The sequence below is a fragment of the Triticum dicoccoides genome, chromosome 5B, assembly GCF_002162155.2.
Source record: "Triticum dicoccoides isolate Atlit2015 ecotype Zavitan chromosome 5B, WEW_v2.0, whole genome shotgun sequence".
NCBI classification, from domain to species: domain Eukaryota; kingdom Viridiplantae; phylum Streptophyta; class Magnoliopsida; order Poales; family Poaceae; genus Triticum; species Triticum dicoccoides.
In genome coordinates this window covers 689,520,620-689,530,969 of record NC_041389.1, presented here as the reverse complement: position 1 = coordinate 689,530,969, position 10,350 = coordinate 689,520,620, and the positions used below count along the sequence as shown (strand labels likewise).

Sequence of the window (10,350 nt, the reverse complement as noted above, 5' to 3'; positions counted from 1 at the left end):
CAGTGGCGCGCTGAGTCGGGGAGGGATCGTCCGGCGAAGTCTTCGCCGGCGACGACCTCTATCCGCAGCAACCTGTCGGAGAAGTTCTGCGAGTTGAACGCGAACTCGAAGTTGGGCCCCTCGCCGGCGCGCGAGAACTCCAGGTCCTTCTCCGCCCCCTCCGTCGTCGACCCTTCGGCGCCGGCCATGTGCTCCGGCGACTTTGGAAGAGGGAGAAGGCGCGGGACGGCGGAAGCGGGGACGGTAAACCCTAGCTGCGGAGGCGGCCGGCGGCCGGGTATTTTATTTTTTTAGATTACGGCCGGTTCATTCCGAATGCCCACGAACTTTTTTTTGTTTTGGGGTGATTACAAGCACACATTCTTCTGTCTCTGCCACAAGGACAAATAAAAAAAGTTAACTAGATAGACGCCGTTGTAATTCTCACGTATTCGGGAAATGCCACTAGAACTTGCGCATACTTCTCCATATATCATTATGGATTTAGGGCATGTTTAACGTTGACCCGTAAATATGACCCGTCATGTATCCGGGGACACTGCTGCGGAAGCCGACCATCCAAAGTTATCCGCATACATTTCATCAACTATTTAAACTAAACAGATAAAATCCATGCAAAGACCATTAAAATTCAGATATAATTTACATGACCGAACGATTTTTTTGACCGTTTTACTAAAATTAATTAAAAAAAGACATAAACCCGGTTCCATGCCCCCTTTCTAGGGGCAATACCTCCGATGTGTTTTCTCTCTTGTGTGAGTCGAATGATTACAAGGGATTTTCTTTAGCTTGTAGACTTGGGTAAATCTTATGAGCATATCTATGTCTTGTGCCCTTTTCACCTTATGATACACAGTGTAATAGCGTCCATAATGGTGGTATTTATCGGTAGAATTACCACATCACCATAGGAGTTTTGATGGTGGCGTGGGTAACGTTCGCCTTGATTGACCACGTCTTTGGTCCAGTCGGATTGATGATGTGGTGTTCAGTCGGATGGGCTTCATGAACGTTTAGCCGGATGGGCCTTGTTGATGTTGGACCATCCGATTGATTCTCCTGAAGAAGACTTGGGCCGTCCGCCTTGCTGGCCGAATCCTTGTCATTGCCTACTCTGAAGGATCCCGCCATCAACTTCCAAATTTGCATTGCAGCCACCATGATACACTGTTTCATGGCTACGTCTCGAAAACTCATTGTTTTTGCCGACATGGGTTGGCGTTTTTGGGAGCGTGGGAGAGGAGCGCGAAGGTGGAAACAATGCTGACCATGGCCATGGCGAATGGGAGTTGAAGTTTGCTTTGTAGACAAATTTAAGAGAGTATACTCTCTCTGTCTCTCTCTCCTGTCCTGTGGAAAGTCCTGGCCCAAGGGAAAGGGAACACTTTTCACACAAATTAGCAGGATTTTATGCAAGGGTGAAAGGATCGAGAAGAGGTGTCTAGAGGAGGGTGATTAGACACTAAATAAGAAAAGTTGCAGTTTTTAATTTCTTTAAGCTGAAGTGGAGTTTTGGCACAAGTTTAACAATAACAATACATATCAAGCAAGCATGCAAAGAGTATATGAGCAGCGAAAAGTAAAGCATGCAACTTGCAAGAATGTAAAGGGATGGGATTGGAGTGTGCAAACGCAATTGGAGACACGAATGTTTTTGTCGTGGTTCCGATAGGTGGTGCTATCGTACATCCACGTTGATGGAGACTTCAACTCACAAAGGGTAACGGCTGCGCGAGTCCACGGAGGGCTCCACCCAAGAAGCGTCCACAAAGAAGCAACCTTGTCTATCCCACCATGGCCGTCGCCCAGGAAGGACTTGCCACACTAGGGGTAGATCTTCACGAAGTAGGCGATCTCCTTGCCCGTACAAACTCCTTGGTTCAACTCCACAATCTTGTCGGAGGCTCCCAAGTGACACCTAGCCAATCTAGGAGACACCACTCTCCAAGAAGTAAAAATGGTGTGTTGATGATGAACTCCTTGCTCTTGTGCTTCAAATGATAGTCTCCCCAACACTCAACTCTCTCTCACAGGATTTGGATTTGGTGGAAAGAGGGTTTGAGTGGAAAGCAACTTGGGGAAGGTTAGAGATCAAGATTCATATGGTAGGAATGGAATATCTTGGTCTCAACACATGAGTAGGTGGTTCTCTCTCAGAAAATGTAAGTTGGAAGTGTAGGTTCGTTCTGATGGCTCTCTCCATGAATGAAGAGGAGGTGGAGGGGTATATATAGCCTCCACACAAAATCTAACCGTTACACACAACTTGCCAATCTCGGTGGGACCGAATTGAGAAACTCGGTCGGACCGATTCAGCAAATCTAGTGACCGTTAGGATTTTCGGTGGGACTGACATGCAACTCGGTAGGACCGATATGGTTAGGGTTAGGGCATAACGTAATCTCGCTGAGACCGATTACACAAACTCGGTGGGATCGATTTTGGTATTAAGCTAACCAGAGAGTTGGTCACATAAACTCGGTGGGACCGGTTCACTCATTTCGGTGAGACCGAAATGTTACGAAAAGGAACCATAGAGTCTACATTGCAATCTCAGTAGGATCAGTTACACAAACTCGGTGAGACCGATTTTGGTAATGGACATACACAGAGAGATTACAATCCCATCTCGGTGAGACCGAGATCCCTATCGGTGGGACCGATTTGCCTAGTGTTTGTGGCAGTGGCTATGACATCTAAACTCGGTGGCGCCGGATGGAAAGAATCGGTGGGGCCGAGTTTGACTTTTGGTTTAGGTCATATGTGGATGTGAGAAAGTAGTTGAGGGCTTTGGAGCATATCACTAAGCACTTTGAGCAAGCAAGCCATTAAGCAACACCTCATCCCCTCTTGATAGTATTGTCTTTTCCTATAGACTCAATGTGATCTTGGATCACTAAAATAGAAAATGTAGAGTCTTGTTCTTGAAGCTTTATCCAATCCTTTGTCCTTAGCATCTTGAAGGGGTTTCACATCCTTTAGTCAATGCCACTTCATTGTTGAACTTTATCTGAAAACATGCTAGGTAAAAGTGTTAGTCCAACAAGAGATATGTTGACATTAATTACCAAAATCACCCAGGGAGCACTGCTTTCAATCTCCCCCTTTTTGGTAATTGATGACAACGTACATCAAAGCTTTAGATAAAGGTATAGAGAATAACAGGTAAAGCTTTGGAAAGACATGTAACATGCATAAGCTCCCCCTACATGTATGCAATCAAGTGAATATGGAGTATAGAAGCATGTGAGTGCATAACCATGATAGAGTAGGCAATGTGTTACATGTATCTTGGCTATATACATCAGAGCAAAAGATGTGAATGTGGGAAATGTACCTTCATGCTCATGAGTCCTTCTTGCAAACAGTATGTACATCAGCAAGAACTCCTCATACACATGACTGTGATGCATATACTTACCTTGTGGTCTTGAGTTGGCTTAAGATGGAATGAACCTGTGAAAATAAGGTTAGATAACACATATGCACCTACTAGCCAGAGCAAACAAAAAGAACCACAAGAGTACCAAGACTGGGATGACATGTAGAGAGTGAGTACTAAGTACCACATTTGATATAGACATGTCCCCAAAGGTAAAGATGTGCAATGAATTTAAAGAATTTCTTTCCCTTAGATGTCTTGCTCCCCCTGAATCTAGCATGGGATATTGGGAGAAGATAGGGAACAGAAAATCAGAGCTTAAGGAAACAAATGAACAGAGCTAATGCAAATAAGCACATATGAACATGTCTTTCCCCTCAAGAAGACATGTAGCATCTCTCCTCTTGAACACCAAGCATCTGGGATCCTAGAAGATTACTCTCTCCTTGAGTATTCTCTCCCCCTAGAGATATGATTAATCTTTGATGTGATCTCTCTCTCCCCCTTTGACATCAATTTCCAAGAAGGGTCTTCTGGAATTTGTCGTAAATGGGTTTGGTCCTTGAGTCAAAGCACAAAGCAACAAGGTAAATGTGATGCTGGTAGAGGACAAGATTCATTGAGTGGAGCTGGATCAAAAGTAAAGCAGGAACAAGTGGTAAATTGTCTTTCCTGTAGTGAAATCAGTGGCACTGAGTTGTATGCTTCGGTTGCACCGAAAGAATTCGGTTGGACTGAAAACAAGAGACCAGTGTGACCGAGTTCATCACAGGGAAAACACTTGTCACCTCAGCTCACTAGACAAGTAAGATCTCACAAGGATTTGCAAGGAATTAACTGAAAGATTTGCAATGAATTGGATGCAGGGAATGCAGAACAAAGAGAATAGAGAAGAAACTTAAGAGAAATCTAGATGAAGTTTTTTTTGAAAGGGGAAACAAATATGCATGAGACAAATGCAAGAGCACAGAAAAGAACACAAGAGAACTTCATCTAGAATTGGTCGGCAACAAAGTCACCTATGTTTGAGTATATTGACTTAGGAGTCAAGTGAGATCACTTGATCATAGGTCATACTCATCGTTTAATCTCAAAAATGGGGTTACCACTTTTCATTTAAGCATCTTGATGTATTCACATCTTGTCGAGTTGCTTTGACTCATGACTTGGAGTAAAGCTTCTCTAAGATGGAATAACATACCTTGGGTGGTGCTGTTGATCATGATCATGTAGTTGAACTTGTGTGGGTTGCTCAAGATTGATGTAGCTCATCAAGAGTTGGGAGCACCACTTGGAGTTTGAGTCCATTTACCTACATGGGTTAGTTTTTGCAAGGAAGAGCACTTGTGTATCCAAAATGACAATCATGAATCTCAATAATAAATTTGTCCAAGGATATGTTTGAATGGTTTCGTGCTTCCTCGTCTTCAACCACCGTTGTGTAGAGACTTGGTTATGTAGAGATTGCCTAAGATGTGAGTGAGTTGCAATCTCATATATTTAGATTCATCCAAGTTCCTACAAGGGTTAGATAACATGCAAGGTGCAAATATATCCAAGACGTAAGATTATCATCATAAGAGTAATATCAAGGATTAGTCATAAGCTCATGTCTTGCATGTATCAAATGGAGTTACTACTCCAAGTTTGAAGCATCAATGATGTTCAATTCGCCTCTTAACCTACAAAACAATTTCTCATCAAGTGGTTTGGTGAAAATATCCGCTAATTGTTTTTCGGTGCGAACATGCGTAAGATTAATGTCCCCTTTGGCAACATGATCTCGAATGAAATGATGACGAACTTCAATATGCTTAGTTCGAGAATGTTGCACGGGATTGTGAGCAATCTTGATAGCACTCTCATTGTCACAAAGTAATGGAACATGTTTCACATATATCCCATAATCTTTAAGAGTCTGGGTCATCCAAAGTAATTGAGCACAACATGAACCGGCGGCGATGTCTTCCGCTTTGGCAGTGGATAAGGATACCGAGTTTTGTTTCTTGGAAGACCAAGATACAAGAGATCTACCAAGAAATTGACAAGTACCCGAAGTGGACTTTCTATCAACCTTGTCGCCGGCATAGTCCGAGACGGAGTAGCCAACAAGATCGAAAGAGGCCCTCTTTGGATACCAAATGCCAAAGTTTGGTGTATGGATTAAGTATCTCACTATCCTTTTCACGGCCTTAAGATGACATTCTTTAGGAGCAGCTTGATATCGTGCACACATGCACACACTTAGCATAATATCGGGACGTGAAGCACATAGGTATAACAATGAACCAATCATAGAGCGATAAACTTTTGATCAACCGGTTCACCATCTTTGGTCAAATCAAGGTGTCCACTAGTAGGCATGGGTGTAGACATACCTTTGCATTCTTGCATATTGAACTTCTTGAATAAGTCCTTGGTGTACTTTGTTTGAGAGACAAAGGTACCTTCCTTAGTTTGCTTGGTTTGCAAACCAAGAAAGAATTTGAGTTCACTCATCATAGACATCTCAAACTTCTCCGAAATTTGCTTTCCAAACTTCTCACTAAAATGAGGGTTAGTTGATCCAAATATAATATCATCGACATAAATTTGGCATACAAATAATTCTCCATTAACCCTTTTAGTAAAAAGAGTAGAATCTATTTTACCAAATTCAAAGCCTTTTTCAATAAGGAACTTGGTCAAGCCTTTATACCATGCTCTAGGAGCTTGTTTAAGTCCATAAAGAGCTTTGTGAAGTTTGTAAACATGATTAGGTTTCTTAGGATTGACAAAGCCGGGAGGTTGCTTAACATAGACTTCCTCCTCTATTTCACCATTTAAAAAGGCACTTTTAATGTCCATTGGTATAAGGTGATATCATGGTGATTAGCATAGGCAAGTAAGATGCGAATGGACTCAAGTCTAGCAACGGGAGCATATGTCTCACCATAGTCCATACCTTCGACTTGTGTGTAGCCTTGGGTGACGAGACGTGCTTTGTTGTGAACTACTTGTCCATCTTCATCTTGCTTGTTGCGAAACACCCATTTAGTACCGATGATGTTGTGGTTGTTGTCGGGCTTCTCAATTAATGTCCAAACTTGATTTCTCTCAAAGTTGTGTAGCTCTTCATGCATAGTGTTTATCCAATCCGGATCTTCCAATGCTTCTTCAACCTTCATAGGTTCAATGCTAGAGATGAATGAATAGTGTTCACAAAGTTAGCTAAACGAGTTTTAGAGCGAGTGATTCTCCCTGTTTGGATATCATTGTAGATTTGCTCGACGGAATGGTCTTTAGCAATTCTTGCTCGAACTCGTGAAAGCTTTTGCTTGGGTCTTGGTTGAACATCTTCTTCATCTTGTTCTTCTTCTTGGCCTTCTTCATTGTTGGTGTAGTCGTTCTCTTGTCGTGGTGGAGAAGGAGGTTGTTGACGTTCTTGGTGTACTTCCTCGTTTTCTTCATCTTGGTGTGTCCCACTTGTGGATGCTTCCATATCAACTCTTGGTTCACCTTGTCGTGAGGTAGAAGCTTCCACTTGGACAGATGAGGTACTCTCCTTCACCTCCGTTGGACGAATCTTGCCAATAGACAAGTCTTGGATTGCTTCCGAGGGGTCTTTGTCTCCTACATCAATTGGCAATTTCTCTACTTGCGAGCCGTTAGATTCATCAAACTTCACATCTACTGTCTCTTCAACCTTTTGGGTGAAATTATTATAGACACGGTAAGTGTGAGAGTTTGAGCCATAACCAAGTAGGAAACCTTCATGAGACTTAGGAGCAAATTTAGAACGACGATGCTTATCAAGAATGTAGCACTTTGAGCCGAATACTCGAAAGTATACAACTTGGGGTTTGTTACCTGTGAGGAGCTCGTATGCCGTCTTGCCGAGTAGCTTGTGAAGGTACAAGCGATTTGTTGCATGACAAGCTGTCTCAACCGCTTCTGCCCAAAAGTGCTTCGGTGTCTTGTACTCATCAAGCATCGTTCTCGCCATTTTGATGAGTGTCTGGTTCTTCCTCTCAACAACTCCATTTTGTTGAGGTGTGTACGTAGCCGAGAACTCATGTGAATTCCCTTCTTCATCAAGAAAGGTGTCCACATTTGCGTTCTTGAACTCAGTTCCGTTGTCGCTGCGAACCTTCTTGATCTTCACTTCAAATTGATTTTGGGCCTTCCTAGCGAAGTTTTTGAAAATCTTTTGGACCTGCGATTTATCATCTAGAAAGAACACCCATGTAAATCTTGAGAAATCATCAACTATAACTAGACCAAAAGAATTTCCACCGAGACTCTTGTAGGCGTTGGGACGAAAAAGGTCCATGTGAAGTAGCTCGATTGGCCTTCTTGTGGTCATGATGTTCTTCACGGGATGCCTTCCTCCAACCTGTTTACCTGCTTGACAAGCGCTGCAAAGTCTATCCTTATCAAATGTGACATCGTTAACGCCAAGGATATGATTTCCTTTAATAAGCTTGTCAAGGTTTTGCATGCCAACATGACCTAATCGTCTATGCCATAACCAACCTTTAGAGGATTTAGCAATAAAGCAAGTTCTAGGTTGAGCCTTTTTTAGTGAAATCAACAATGTAAAGATCTCCTCTACGTATACCGGTAAAGACCATTTTATGATTATCTCTATGAAACACTTGACAATCTACTTCAGTAAATAGGACATTGAAACCAAAATCAGCAAGTCTAGATACTGAAAGTAAGTTGTAGCCAAGAGATTCAATGAGCATAACATTTTGAATGGAGCTATCATGTGAGATGGCCACCTTACCGAGGCCAACCACCTTACCCTTTGAGTTGTCACCGAAGGTGACATACTTTCGAGGACCATCGTTTTCAGCAAGCTCACAAAACATATCTTTATCTCCGGTCATGTGATCGGTACACCCACTATCAAGAACCCATTCCTTTCCTCCTGCCATATATCCCCGAAGATTTGCCATAAGACCAAAGTGTCTCATTGCATCATCAAGATTAAAGTCACTATCATCATCCTCGTCATAGTATCCATGTTCAACATCGTCATGTGGTGGATCAAATCCTAGAGAGGGTGATTCATTAGAGTGAGTTTGACAATGATCTTCTTTATGAATTTTAATAGCTTCGGAAATAATATCGCTAATGATTCCAACGTTTCCTTTGGCACGCATAAGATTTGTAAGCTCGAATAGACAATCACCAAACATAGGATCATTGGAATTCATCTTACTCAAGGCAATAGACTTATGGAGAATTTCATCTAGATTTTTCAAGGAATAATCTGGAAATTGTTCCTCAAGGAATTTCCATATAGTGTAGGCACACTCAAGAGTAGGCAAGTTTCCAATCAAGTTTCTAGGCAAGCCTCCAGTGATAAGATTAACAGTTCAAAGATTGCGAACCATGTCAATTGACTCATCAAGGGTAGGATGCATAGGATCAACATGAGGTGCACAAGGACTAGCAATGTACTTGTTCAAATGATATTGATTGAAAATCACAAGCATCTCATTTTTCCACTCATGAAAATACTCTCCATCAAGTATAGGTACTCTATGTCTAAGACTCCCCAAACTAGACTCATCCATCTTCCTCCAATGGTGATTAAACCAAAGCAATGGAGACCAAAGCTCTGATACCAATTGAAAGGATCGAGAAGAGGTGTCTAGAGGGGGGTGATTAGACAGTAAACAAGAAAAGTTAAAGTTTTCAATTTCTTTGAGTTGAAGTGGAGTTTTGGCACAAGTTTAACAATCACAATACATATCAAGCAAGCATGCAAAGAGTATATGAGCAGCGGAAAGTAAAGCATGCAACTTGCAAGAATGTAAAGGGACGGAATTGGAGTGTGCAAACGCAATTGGAGACACGGATGTTTTTGTCGTGGTTCCGATAGGTGGTGCTATCGTACATCCACGTTGATGGAGACTTCAACCCACGAAGGGTAACGGCTGCGCGAGTCCACGGAGGGCTCCACCAAAGAAGGGTCCACGAAGAAGCAACCTTGTCTATCCCACCATGGCCGTCGCCCACGAAGGACTTGCCTCACTAGGGGTAGATCTTCACGAAGTAGGCGATCTCCTTGCCCGTACAAACTCCTTGGTTCAACTCCACAATCTTGTCGGAGGCTCCCAACTGACACCTAGCCAATCTAGGAGACACCACTCTCCAAGAAGTAACAAATAGTGTGTTGATGATGAACTCCTTGCTCTTGTGCTTCAAATGATAGTCTCCCCAAAACTCAACTCTCTCTCACAGGATTTGGATTTGGTGGAAAGAGGATTTGAGTGGAAAGCAACTTGGGGAAGGTTAGAGATCAAGATTCATATGGTAGGAATGGAATATCTTGGTCTCAACACATGAGTAGCTGGTTCTCTCTCAGAAAATGTAAGTTGGAAGTGCAGGTTCGTTCTGATGGCTCTCTCCACGAATGAAGAGGAGGTGGAGGGGTATATATAGCCTCCACACAAAATCTAACCGTTACACACAACTTGCCAATCTCGGTGGGACCGAATTGAGAAACTCGGTCGGACCGATTCAGCAAATCTAGTGACCGTTAGGATTTTCGGTGGGACTGACATGCAACTCGGTAGGACCGATATGGTTAGGGTTAGGGCATAACGTAATCTCGGTGAGACTGATTACACAAACTCGGTGGGACCGATTTTGGTAATAAGCTAACCAGAGAGTTGGTCACGTAAACTCGATGGGACCGGTTCGCTCATTTCGGTGAGATCGAAATGTTACGAAAAGGAACCAGAGAGTTTACATTGCAATCTCGGTAGGGTCGGTTACACAAACTCGGTGAGACCGATTTTGGTAATGGGCATACACAGAGAGATTACAATTCCATCTCGGTGAGACCAAGATCCCTATCGGTGAGACTGATTTGCCTAGGGTTTGTGGCAGTGGCTATGACATCTGAACTTGGTGGCATCGGATGGAAAGAATCGGTGGGGCCGAGTTTGACTTTTGGTTTAGGTCTG

The 10,350-nt window shown here is 42.9% G+C and overlaps 1 pseudogene; it reads right to left on the bottom strand.

Annotated features, from left to right (window-relative positions):
• Window positions 1-188, bottom strand: part of LOC119306670 — a 3,655-nt pseudogene extending 3,467 nt beyond the window's left edge.
• Window positions 189-10,350: the final 10,162 nt, after the last annotated feature.